Below are 14,565 nucleotides of genomic sequence, written 5' to 3' on the forward strand. Positions count from 1 at the left end.
ATGCGACAGTGAGGATCCAGTTTGAATATCAATCGAAAAGTAGCCCGTCAATACACTCACCAAACCGGTGAAATCAAATTTCCTGGCCCTCACAATCGCCTGCAACATCACTATGGCCTGATAACAACATGTATACATGTAAGTCCTATTCGGAAAATATCAGAGGAAACCAAAGCGCAGCAGTGTTGCAATTTTGATTTTTTTTATTCGAAGTGGTCAAGGAATTGGCATTTTTGTTTTAAAATTTACTCTGCAATGTGAAATTTTAAGTGTTAACCAGACATTGAGTAACCGGCCCTTAATAGTTTGACAGGGTAGCGACGATATTAGAAATGCATATTATTTGTAGTTATGACAGTATTTGTCTTTCTTTTCCCACACTGAAAGCTGAACAGGAATTTCACCTTCCATGCGTCTAGTGGTTGCCGTGATTGTCTTAGGGCCGGTTACTCAATGTCTGGTTAACACTAATCTGCGGTTAAACATCGTTATCGACGTCTTCGACTCCATGCATACAACAGGGAGTCGATAACTATGTTTTACCGGAGATTAGTGTTAACAAGACATTGAGTAACCGGCCTTTAGAAACTTTCCGTAAGTCTCACATAAGTAGCTATTTAGATGGTCATACAGCGGCGGCATGCAAAATACGACTCATGAAACACAGCTGAGCACTGTTTTACCGATTGTCACCTGTAGCAGCTGATTTATTTACTTCATTATCAACACCAGCCATACTGTGTTGGCAACCATGCGGAAAACAATAACAATTCTTGCAATAAAAAACCAGCACAAAACGTAATTACAAAAAATTCTGTTGGTGTTTTTATGTGAAATTCTTTGGCTTCGCTACAAACGAAGTGGCCAGCATCAACGAGCATAGCAGAGGCGTCGACTGGCAATCGTAAATGTGAGTTTGAGGTAAATGGAAGTGAACGTATTGAGTGCAGTGCGCGCAAATTGAACGCGTCAGTCAGAATTTAACGGTACACGCCTTCGGTTGTCAACATTTATTAACCGACGGCGGAAGTCGGAAGTTGTGAAAAACACAAACAAAAAAAAAAACATCATAGAATGTAGTAGAGGGGAAGAAAAGGAGAATTTAATTTATAACTGTTAATCGGAGAGTTTATAGGTGTGTGTTTGTGAGACAAGTGACTTGAACGGGAGGAAAATTCCATATCATAATTATGCAGTGAGAAAGCATATCACAAGTGTAAGATTAAAGCAAGAAACAAACATAACAGCAAATTATAAATACGTACTTTCATATTGCGTTAATTCGTACGATATCTATGTGTCTATGTATGTATGTACATATATATGTATCAGTGATGCCAACCTTGGGAGAATACCCCGATTTTGGTGGAATTTGAATTTCTCGGGGGAATCGGGGGAACGACTTTAAATTTTGGGGAATTCAATATTCAAACGATTTTGATTAGAACATTACTATTGCGGAGAAAATTGCATTTATAAATTACAAATTGTGATAACAGTCTCTCATTTTGTACCACGGGTTTGAAACATTACGTAATTGCCTCGTGCAACCGTGTGGATATTAAAGAAATTGCAACTGTGCGTCGCGACATTTCTAAATTTGTCCACGTTTTCACTTGAGACCCTCCTTTCTCGTTTCGTTTTCGCCACCAAGCCATCGTACTAGCTTTTTATATCATAAACATGAAATGTTAAAAACACTGTCCTTATTTCATAAGTAATGATATTTAATGTTGAGCTTCAAGTGCCTTAAATAGGTAGCAAAATTAATTTTGGGGGAATTTCATCGAGAATAGGGGAATTTTTTCTGAAATTTCGGGGACTTTGCCCCAGAGGAGTTGGCATCCCTGATATGTACATACATATGTATGTAGGCTTAAAATTTAATTGAAACAATTTCATTGTGAATAAGCTGAAGGTTAGGTTATTGTTTGCAATTATAAAAAGTTGAATTATTAAAAAAATTAATAAATAAAAAAGAACCTTTTAAATAAAAAGGCGCAAAAAGCTTTGACATTCGTTAAACAGCAAATGCGTTGAAGATAAAAAAATAAAAAAGCAACAACAACAGAAGAATACTTTTTGATGAATTTATTTTGCAAGATTTTTTGTTTTTGTTTTGCGAAAACGATAAAATGTCATTCATTTAGCGTTGTTGCTGCTGTTCTGATTATTTCATTGTTGGTGATGTGTTTTTTGTTATTGAAAAAAGTTTCCGGGTTTAATGACACTTCGGCTGAATTTATAAAATTAAAAATATGAAAACATATGTACATACATACCTAAATATGTACATATGTACATACATATGCATAACTACATACATACACATATCTCTAGATATATACATATGTATGAATGTATGAAGGTATATATTTAAATTTTTCTTTTCAATTCTTTTTTTTAGAATTTAGTGAGCGTACCATTCAAGTTTCATCTCGCGGCTGCTAAGTGGTAGAAGCAAAAAATTAAAAATAACTGTAATTAAATAAAATACCAATTTATCAATCCACGCACAAGCGTACATACACACAGACGTACATATGTATGCACATGCAAATTCATACATACATACATACTTAGTATGTTTGTACTTATTATAAGCTAACTTATTTAATAACACACTGTGTTTGTCAATGTATTGTATGTACAATAAAGCAGAGATTCAGCAAAACAATTTAAACAGCGGATAAAGTGAAATAAAAAACAACAAAATAAAATAATAAAACTATAAACATTACAGCTACGTGCACTAACCAAACTCGTAGCCCTGTTAATTTCGATTTGAAATTTCATTTTTAAATGTTAATGCCCGTACGGCACGGGAAAAAAGTGACAGTGACAAGTGACGCAACCAAACGTCAACATTAATAAATACAGCAAATATTTTGCTATTTTACTCGCAGTCGAGAATAACAAAGCGATACATTCCATAAAAAAAAACAACACAAAAACATAAAAAAAAAGTAATTAGTTTAAAGGCAGTAAAAAAACAACAATAACAGTTGCGAAAAATCTCAGTAAAATATAACAGGTGAGTAACATAATAAAAAAAGTATTGACCTTAAAAAAAAATGCATATTTTTATTTTTAAATAAATGACTGGCTATACTCGTTTTGTGCGATCAAATTTTTGTCTGGTTGGGTAGGCGGAGCGTAGTTGCAGCTGAGAAATGCTTCCGGCTTTTGGACAGCTGTTGAAAAAATTCATAAAATATTAAATTAATTTTTGCATTTCCTTCCGTCACATTTCACCATAATTTAGGCTCAATTTCAGTTCAGACATATTAAAAAGTTAATGAATTAAAGCAATTTTTTTTGTTTGTTTTACACTTAAAAATGTATGTAAATGTTAATTATTGAACACTGTCTTGTAACATGCTTTCCAATTACGATTTTACTTGAAATACTACATACATATGTATGTACATATGTATGTATTTGTTCTTTAAGAATTTTAACTGTCTCCAGTTCCTTTAATAAAATAATGAAATCGGAGACAGGGTAAAATAAAATAAAATAAATAATAATAAAACTAGATATTTATTATTTATTAATATTGATTTACATTGAGAGTGGTTCCCAAAAAGGAGCCGGTTATTTTTAGTGTTTGGAAAAAATCGAGCATTTAGAATCGACTGTCTTGGGAATGAACCAGACCGACTATACAAATACATATAGACTATTATATGTAGACAGGCCATTTATCGAGAACCAATTAACACCTTCGTCAACTCTCACGCTTTGAATTCCATCATAGGAGTTCCACACCATCTATCGCAGACGAAAGGCTCGAGTTGCTTCGCAATTCTCACGATACTTTGACACAACTCCATTCTGGATATTGTAGCAGGTAAAATTTTTCAGTCCAACTTGGATAAGATGCCTCAACGATACTCCCTATGGGTCTGGCAACGATACTCATGTGCTCAGCCGGACGGGTCTTAACCTCAAAAAACATGGCGAATATTATGTGACAGGCATGTTTTTCGATGGAGCGAAACTGACTTCAGATTTGTGCGTTTGAAAGCTAATAGGGAATTTACATAATTCAACTTTCACAGGTGATTAGTTGAATCAAAAGTTGAACGAAAGTAGGCAGCCGACCAATTTCATTGAAAGCGATTAGTTGAATGGCCGTTTACACCAGGCGATTATTGCATTCAACTAAAAATCGCCTGAAAAATCGCCTCGTGTAAATTTCCTATAAGATCTCAGGCAAAATTTTTTTTGAAGACAGTTCTGTAATTCGTTGCTCGTGCAAAAATTTATATATGTGACATGGTCTACGAAAAGGGAGCTTACGTGCGAAAACTAGTTTTCTGTGAAATAGCTGTTAAAAGTAAGCAACTCGTTTCGTTTACTCGTTTTTACTCTTCTTTCTCTACATTTTTAGTACACTTCTAAGCAAGTTAGGATTTTCTGCTTTTCACCACGTGAAAAAGCATCTTATCTTCCATCCGAATCAACCAAAAAGTGAAAATTGATTTTTTGACACCTAAGCCCCCTTTCCGTATACCAGGTCACATATATTGAGTTGAAAATAAGTGAAATATCTGATGAAAATCGCTATGGTTTGCTTTTTAACTATAAAAAAAGTGAACGGCTACAAAAATACGCTGACAAATTTCAGATGTGTACGGTGAGAATGCTGTGAGCGAACGCCGGACCCAATAGTGATTTGCTCGATTCCATTGCAGAAATATTGAGGTCAAAGATGCACTTCGATCTTGTCAGCCAGACACTGAATCGTATGAAAATAAAAAAAAACTACCCAAAAAAAAATGTTACGTTTGTATTAATATTGATTTGTATCCAACTTGTTAGGTAAATTAATTTTTTTATCTCAGCAAAATTTAAGAAATATTTGTTAGAAAAATAATTATGTTATTTATTCTTAGATGACTTAATTCAAAAAAACGCCGAAATCATTTTTTTCATTTACCCGCTAACTTTATAAGACGCAAAACTTAAACCAAAAATCCCCGAAAATGTGCATGTAAAAAAATTTCCCATATAAACGGTAGCTGAACTACATAATCGCCTGCCCCAAAGTTGAGTGCCTGCCAACTTTCATTACATTTTAGATCCGATTTATACGCCTTTAAAAAATAGTCTAACGGGAACAGCTTGGTTTTTGATTAATGATTTTGAGTGTATTTTATTTACATTACTGCACTATGTATGTATGTATGTATTTTGAAAGGTATGTTTGTTTGTGAATTTATACTTTTTAATACGAATAAAATTTGGTGTTACTCATACGCCCTGCTGCCAAAATATACTTTTTTGTTTTTTTTTACAAATTTGAAACTTTGTAGGTATACACAAATGGTTGTATACTCGTATTAGGTTGGTTTTAACGCAGTGTTTAAAACTTAAAAAAATTATTATTCATTTATTTACATCTACCATAACCTTACAATAGTCAAATATTGACCAGTTTTCACTATTTAATTTATTATTTTTTAATTTTAGTTATTTGTTATTACAAATATAGTTCATTCTTAAACAAAAGAAATAACATTAAAAAAATCTACAAACTTTCGTAAAAAATTTCGAACTTCATAATTAGATTTCTTAGAAATATTTTGAGTGTGCAGTTTTGTAGCCCATTCAACTTTAAGCATTTCAACAAAGTATAAATTTGAAATATGCAGCTGAGACTTGCTGTTGATTTTTGGCAATTTTTGTCGAAGGTGTTGCTCATTTCCCCAATATTTCTCAATATAAAAAAATCGTTGAACGTACTTCCTATTCCTATGGAAGAAAATGACAGACATCGTGAAGAAAAAAATGACCGAAAATCAACGTTAAGTCCCACCTACTTCAAAGTTGCACTTTACTATACTAAAATTGAATGGGCTATTTTTCGGTTGTTTGTTTAATGTTTATTTTTTTTTTTTTTATAAAAATGCCGCTTATTGTTAACAAAAATCATATAAGTCTAAATTTCAAATTTGTAGAAAATTAAAAAAAAATTCAATAAAATCTAACAAAAACAACAACGTTTCTAAGTATGCAGTTTTTAACCCATTAAATTCGTGTTGATTTTAATAATTTTTTTTTGTTGTGTCACGCATTTTGTTCCATACAAAGTATGGTTGCCATTAAAAAGAAAATGTACATTCCTCGTTACAAGTTTTTCGGTTCGGTCTCAGCTACCGAGATCAAGTAAGGTTAATTGCAGTGAAGTATTTATTAGATACTTTTGCATTTTTTTTGGGGAAATAAAATAATTTTGGGCACTTTTTGAATAGATGGCATGTGTACTAAACCATTAGTATTTACTGCATTGCCTGTCTTGGTTAAGCTTATAATGTTCTTTGTGGTTCTCGCCTCTTGGAATGCGCAGGAGAAGACAATAATGTCTTCGAAAGCTGAAGCTAATCCTTATTCGGACAACTCCTACTCAGACCCTTAACGTCATTCTGCGTACATAGGAATAGTCGCTGCAGCTAGGTTTGTGTTCAGCCTGGGGTTCACTAGGTGTTTATGTGCCTCAGAGTTTGAAAATTCTAGTATTCTTGGAAGCTTTGTCTTCATTCCTGATAAGCTTTCTGAGCTTTTTTTCAGCTCACGTGAGATCAAAAGAATAGTGGGTGGAAGGATAAAGTTGGAATAAAGTACAGGTAAACTTTTACATGAATGGGATTTCATATTTAATCGAAACATTAACTTCAACACGAAATTACCCAATACCTGATTTTGATTGAGAGCTCCTAATTTGTATCGAAATTATACATACATATATTGAAATCAAAAATATCTACTTTTTTCTAAATTGATAGCATTACAGCTGGTACAATAAATACATATGCACTAAATATTTAATGTTACTTTTCGATTTTGGTGCACGTGTAGGGAGATCGCATGACTGTGCTTCCCCTTTCGTCCTGCTCTCGTGATATTCATCTACTATACGTATGTAAATACATACATAATTATATGGACATAGTATGTAGTATGTATACTTATTGTATGATTTGCTGATGCTGTTATTAGCATTGCTTACCTATTTGTTGTTATTTTTGTTTGTAATTTGCGTTTTGTTTTTAACCTCTGTTTCCTCTTAGATTTTTTGTTTTTATAACGGCATTCGTGTGCCATCGTTCTGCTACCAGTATGGCTGCTGCTATTTTGCTGTCGCAGTCACAGTTACAATCAGCTGCTAGTTAGTCTAGTCGCTCAGCAAATCACCAACAACTCATATTGACGAGTATATACATTTGTACATATAGACGAGCTTGTGAATATTAGATTGCCTGGTACTCCATACAATTAAAAATCAGTTTTCTTTCCTCAAGAAAATTATAAAATTGCATCAATTTCATAGGTCCCACCAAACTACATGCATACATACATACAAATGACAATTTGAAAGCAAAAGTTGTTCGTGTAACGGGAATGGCTTTATTTCTTAGCGGTATAAAAAGGTAATAGGAAATATATTTTCAATGATAGGTACATGGGAAACGAAAACCGTTTAATAGAGAACTGAGTTTCAAGTTTTCAGTAAAAATCAGAGATCGAAATTAGTTGTTATTATGAAGGATTTTTATCTTAAAATCATTGAAAAATCGTTACTTTTTGATTTATATTTTTACGATAATTTATAAAAGTTTTTTATGATTTTTATTTATTTTTTTTGATTAAAAATAATCTTTTCCATCATTTTAATTTTTTCGATAATTTTTATGGTTTTTTCGATAACTTATAATCGTTATTTTATGATTTTTTCGGTAATTTTTAAGCGTTAATTTATGGTTTTTATTTTTTCGCTAAAAAATAATCGTTATTCTTGAATTTTTATTTTTCCGATCATTCTGAATCACTTTATGATTTTTATTTTTTCGATTACATTAAATATAATCGTTATTATTACATGTAATTTCTTAGATCATAAAAAAATTTAAATTGGTTATAAAATCGGAAAAAAACGATTGTTTCTGATCGGAAAAAATTTAAATCACAAAATAACGATTTGAGAGGCTCGAAAAAAATAAAAATCACAAAAAAACGATTAAATTGTGATTTTTATTATAAAAATCATAGTGGTCCCTGCTGAAAGTGCATTAAAAAGTTGGCGTAAACTTTAAAACTTTAAAATTTAATAGTCGATTAATTTTGGAACAAATTTCCATCATCCCTTGTCAAGTTTGGTTTGCAGACAAACTGATTTCGGCGCTGTGCCATCTTCAGTGTCATTTTTCGTTCTCTCTCGAATTTGAGTTTACCTACAATTTGCTTTTAACTTTTTTGATTTTCATTTATAAGTCATTTGTTTTTTTTTTTTATTAAACAGAGTTTCTTCGTTTATTGAACAGACTTCTCAGCGCTAACTTAATTTTATATTCAATTGAGAATTATTTGCGAAAATTATTGATGGAACTCTTGTGTGGTAAATTGAGCTCAATTAGCACCGTAATCTCCTAAAATTCTAATTGAGCAACTAAGGTGCACGTATGAACATCGTATAAGTTTTTTTTTTGTTTGAGAAATTTAACTATCAGCAATATTGAAATACGGGGATTTTAAAGAAATTTTCCAAGAGTGCTTTACTAGCACCGAATTGAGACTAAATATTTTGGTGGGTGTCATAAAATAGCCCAAATTTTTTCGTGAGGCATCCTAATGTGGCTATGTATTATTGTTGCGCAGCATAGCCTCTTGGCATTATTATTGCTGTTCGACACTCGCATGCCGCATGTGCACTTGTTGGTTCCGAAAATTGTTATTGTTGTTGTTGTAATATTCGAGTGCAAACCTACACACTCGCATTGCAGAATAAAGAGATGCATGCACATATCTGTATGTACATACATATGCCTTGCAGTGAAAAGCCAAATCAGTCAGTAAAAATACTAGTTCATTAACTAGTATGTGTTAAAGCAATGGCCTACCAGTTCCGACAATTTCGAAGAACTTCGAGTGTTCAGTGACATCTTCCTTTGAATTGCCACTACCGGTTCTGGTTCTGAGTACGCTTGGAGGTTGTTGAGATTTTTCAAATTAAATCAATGTAAGTCAATGCAATTATTTCAATTTAATTATAAAATAAAAGCTTTGAAAATCTAATTCCATTGCCGCAGAAACATACATATGGAAAGAAATACATACTTGTAAAATAAAAAAATTTATAACAAAATAAAAAAAATTTCCCCGAGCAAAATGGCATACTTATCTTTTCACGGGGGATGATTTGGCAGACTATATCATCAACTGGTATGATGTTACTAGTATTTCTACTAGTAGATGCCGATGAATAGCCCGACAACTGACATCTCGTAGGACATCGCAATGTTAAAAATACCAGTCGCTAACACTGAAACGCAAACTGGTAGAATTCTAGTTCACAACTAGTAGCTTTCCCTGCAGGGTGGGTGCTTTGTATGTAACTAGTTATGTATGTGCACGTGCAGTGACTGCGTGGCTACGATTTGTCGACTCACATGTGCACAGACATACATCCATACAAATATATGTATATACAATTCATTCATACACGGGCTGACTAATTCAAGTTCAATGCCCAAAAAAAACGTGCTCAGTAAGCAGTGACGCAAGCCGTAACAGCAACAGCTGCAGAAGCACCAACAACAGCAGCACCCTTTGCCTTTCATACATATGTATGTATTAACATTTTTAGTTGGCTATTCTTTGGGGTAGTGGTGGGTGAATGTTTATTTTGCTTTTTGCACGACTGACAAATACATTTGGCCCATCCCAAAACAGTGGATGACTTGGTCTATATACCGGCCTTCGTGTGAAGCGAAGTTTTCTTGGCCAATGATCAGGATTAGTAGGATACAAATTTTGCACGCAATTGCAACAACAACGAGGTGATCCCGATGGATCTTTGGTTCCATTAATGGATCTCTGTTTGTTTTGCTTGACTGAATATTTGGAAGCACGGTTTGGTATTTCAATTAAATGTACATTTTCCCCATTTAGTGAGTTCATTTTTATAATTTCTAGTTTCTCGTGCTAGTAAAACTTGCTAGTAAAATTATTGCTGCCATTGTCTTTCTTATTCACAGTGCCGCGTCAGAGATGATGCTACATATGTATATTGTTATGGCCTTATGCCTACGGTGACCATTCGTACCGATTTTGGCGGGACAGTACCGATGTTGAGAAAATTGTTCCGCTGAATATTTTTTAAAAGTCGGGACGTATAAGTGCCCCGATTTTTCATATTTGTGCCGATTAAGTTCCGATTTTTAGTGCTTTTTTTATTCATTTATTAAGAATCTCCCTGTACTCTGGCCAAAAAACGATTTTTCATACAAACGAGGCAGCACTTTCGTTATCAAAAAGGACATAGAATATAAGTGAGCCATAAACATAGCCAGCATCCTTATTAATAACATAATTAATGAAACTATAAAAAATAATACTTATACCCTCAAAAAAATCGTGGATATATAAAACATAAGCTGTAGCTAGAGTAGCGAAAATATAAATAGGGACTATTCCCCTTTCGATTATTTAATGTTTACTACTTTTTATGAAAGTGTGGCTCGTTACCCAACAAAGATCATGTAAGTCAGTTGTATAAAAATCAGCAAAATTCGACAAAGTTTCATAAACACATTATGTTAAAATTTTGTTTTTGTCAAAAATCAACAGGCTTCTTCCAACTTGCACTTTATTGTACTAATAAAAATGTTTCAAATTGTGATGAACATTTACTAAAATTCGTTGAAGCTTTATAAATGTTCTACAAATTTTAAAATTTTGATTTACATGTTTTTTTTTAGATAGTAAGTTATATTTTCATAAAAAATTATAAACGTTTTTTATTTTTTTTCCTTTTTTTTGTTTTAACTAAAACTATATTAAGTCTTTTTTATTCCAAAAAAACAAAATTGTTTGTTCGGATTCGATGCTTTAGAAATGTCCCGATTTTTGGCCCCAGAAATCTGGTCACCGCACTTATGCCCCAACTCAAAGTGCTCTTGGCCATAATGCAAAGAAAATGGGCAACACCGTCAATCAACAAAAAAAAGTTGCCAAGAATCAACTTCAAACTTGCACTTTATTACACGAAAATTAAATGGACCACAAAATTGCACACTCAAAATTTTGTTTAGACATTTAATTAGAAGCTTCAAATTTTTACCAAAGTTTGTTGGATTTGTTTTAAATATTGCACTTGGATTTTTACGGGTTTTGTTAAGGATTTAACTATATTTTTATGAAAAAATAATTAAAATTAAATAACAAAAAAAAAATAAAATAAAATTCTAATCTAATCTAAATTTCTTAAGAATGTAGGTACATACGTACATACATAAACTCATGGGAATGTTTGTTAATTTTTAATTTAAATATACTACAAAATAACGGAGAATTGCGGAAATTCCAGAATAAAAATTTAGTCTCAGATATTTTCCGATTTGCATGGCTTATTATTAATCATTACAATGTATGTATGTATGTATGTGTATGTATATATATGTATGTGTATGCCTTAATGATTATTGCATTTTGGAGCTACATATGTACATACATATATATTGCTTGTTTGGAAGAAAGTCATAATCAAACATATTCTTTTTTGAGTTTAGGTTCTGCGCAGCAATTACTACCTTTATAACTTCTTCATGAACCCGAAATGGTGTTATAACTTGCGAACTCTTTTTTATCGTCAAGTTTTGTAAACTATTTACTAATGAATCATATAAAGTATACTAAGAAAAAATCACATAAAATATACTTTTTAAATGCTCCTATGTATAGTTTCTCCTTTTGGATATTTTTCGAAAAACTCCCTAAATCTCAGGGTGAAAAATGCAATCCGGTAACCCTAAATACACCACGTTTTTATAAATGGACTAAAAAGTTGTAAATAATTTTTCCTAGGCTCTTAGAATTAGTCTTCACAAGTTTCGATTTCAAAATTTTGGCAATATTCATTATAAACAATTTATGAGACTAAAAATCAAAAAATTGTAATTGTAAGGTGCTTTTATGGATTTTTTTCTACTTTTTATTTTAGCCTGTATAGAATTTGAAACTGACTTTATTTATCGTCCCTTTCCACTTACATAAATATTTATATTTAGTTAAATAGATATGACTTTTCGAATAAGTTGCAACCCTAATTAAAAATATTTTCAAACTAAAGCTTTCTTTTCGCATTTGTTAATATAACTAAACTCGACTTTTAAAACAGGTGGCAACCCTCTTATAAATTATTTTCAAAGTAAAGCCTTCTTAATTCTCTTTCGTCTGACATTGTCATAAATATTTCCATTAACTGATGGCTTAAGTTGAATTTGACTGTTTAAACAGATGGCAACCCACCTACATATATGTAGTTTGAATTGCAGCCGGGTTCCGAGCTATATTCAAAATTTCCAGCTCACAGCGAAGTAGCTTAAAATTCGATTGCAAAGTTTGTATTGAAATCTGGAAAAACAGGAAAGCGAGTTTATATACATATCTGCCATACCGCTAATTGTTCAAGTATGTGTTTTTGCGGTATAACCCTTCCACTTAAATAGTTAAGGAACTAAAATTTTGTACCCTATTTGGTTGTCATCAACAGTCAACTGTCCTTACTTAGAATTTCTACTTCTTGCAATTTTGCTCTTTTCCACTTTAATTATGAACCAATTAAGTTGACAAAGTTATCCCCTGGGTTAGATTTTACAATCAGATATATTAAATTTTTTGAGTTATTTTTTTTTTTGTTAAAGTTGAAACATTTGACCAAAATTTTAAAAGCCGCTTCCTTCGCTTTTTTGATTGTTTTTTTTTTTTTTAAATACAACTTTCTTCCAGCTAATGAACGTTATACATACATATGTATGTACATATGAACGCTTGAAAGTAAACATTGGGTATACATTTTTGGTATTTTGAAAGTTGCGCATAAATTTTTGGTTTTCTTAGAGTTGAGCACAAAAAATTGAAGCACAAAAGGTGGATCAAACTTTATACCTTTTGTAGAGTGTATAAAAACTTGTACGGGGAAAAGTGAGCAACCACTATGACAATTCAATAGTCGCAGTCTGCTTTTCATCGTACAAAACTTTCAGTCTACCCTTCAACTCTCAAAAAACCCCAAAAATTTATGCTCAGCATTAACTTTCATATGCATTGTGGGATGAGGTTGGGTGCTGAGTATTTCAACGGTGGCTATAAAGTCCGTGCCACATAAAACCTTTCAATTTGTTGAAAAGTATATATGCACTTATATATAAGTATTTACAAAAACTTTGAAGGTAGATATTTATGTACCTGCATGTTTATATGTATGTGTGTGCGTAAGTTCACTGCATTCCATATCGAACGAGGTTTCCTTTCGTTACGTTCATTTATCGAGTTGTGTACGCAATTTGGCGTGCTTTTTTATATTTTTTGTTTTGTTTTTGTTTTTGCATTTATAAATAAAATTACGAAATTCCCATTAAAAGCAGGAAATTAAATTTTTATAAAAAGTACAAATATAACACGAAAAAAGAGCAAAAAAACAAAAACAAAAATTAAGAATATGGCAACAAAAACTAGACTCTCCTTGAATTAAATTCAATTAAAAATATTTTTATCATTTCAAATAAATTTGTAGCAAGATATAGTACTCGTACTTATGTACATGCATATTTATATGTATGTATATTTATGTGTGCATACATATACAAGTATATATTGCGTACATACATACATACATTCATATTTTTACTTAAATATGTATATTCACACACATTTTCTGGTTGTCAGACGTATGTTGAAAAAATCTCAGTGCATTTGTAAAAACACTAAACTATACATACACATATATGTATGTATGTATGTATGCGCTATACATGTGCATGATTATATACTAAATGTGTGTTAAGAAATATTTTTATAAAAAATCACCATAACTACAGTAACAAAATTGAAATACAACAAACAATAAAAATATGCATAAAAAGCGCCGCAATTTTATTATTAAATAGCTGACAGATATAAAAAAAAGAACAACAACAAAAGCAAAATTCTTGCAAAAAAAGGCAGTATAGCAAAATACATACACATTTACATATATAAAAAAGCGAAGACAATGAATACAAAATACAAAATGCAAAAAAATTAGAAAAAAAAACAAGAACAAAGCAAATTGAAAATAATGAAAAACTTCAAATGAAATCCCCTTGAGATTCTCGCTAGTTTATATACATAGTACATATGCATTCATAAAAAGGCGTAGAAACGCAGTATGTATGTATATCTACCTATTCGTAGAGAAACTGTAAGTAGAAATCGACTTTTTTGTTTTTCAAAAATGCAATAAATATAGCAAGGAAAAACACTTAGTAATTACTTACGAGATACTTGCTGCAGTGCCCAAGAGCAAATATATATATATGAATTGCATTTAGCAAAAAAGATAATTTGTTTTTCTACTGCACTCATTTCGTGTGTGTATGGGTGTACAAGAATATTGGAAATTTAATAATCTACAATGTACTATGTATGGGATGTACATTGATCTACTATAGTTATATGTATCTATTATCTATTTTCTATTATCTATTATCTATTATCTATTATCTATTATCTATTATCTAT

General features: G+C 31.6%; 1 long non-coding RNA gene across 1 annotated transcript; it reads left to right on the forward strand.

Annotated features, from left to right (window-relative positions):
- Positions 1–682: 682 nt before the first annotated feature.
- LOC118753009 lies at positions 683–2,943 on the forward strand. The gene is made up of 2 exons (XR_004994771.1): positions 683–1,216; positions 2,662–2,943. It is a non-coding gene; the product is annotated as an uncharacterized LOC118753009 (long non-coding RNA).
- Positions 2,944–14,565: the final 11,622 nt, after the last annotated feature.

The sequence above is a fragment of the Rhagoletis pomonella genome, unplaced genomic scaffold (assembly GCF_013731165.1).
Source record: "Rhagoletis pomonella isolate Grant_MI unplaced genomic scaffold, Rhpom_1.0 Rhpom_scaffold_02047, whole genome shotgun sequence".
NCBI classification, from domain to species: Eukaryota; Metazoa; Arthropoda; class Insecta; order Diptera; family Tephritidae; genus Rhagoletis; species Rhagoletis pomonella.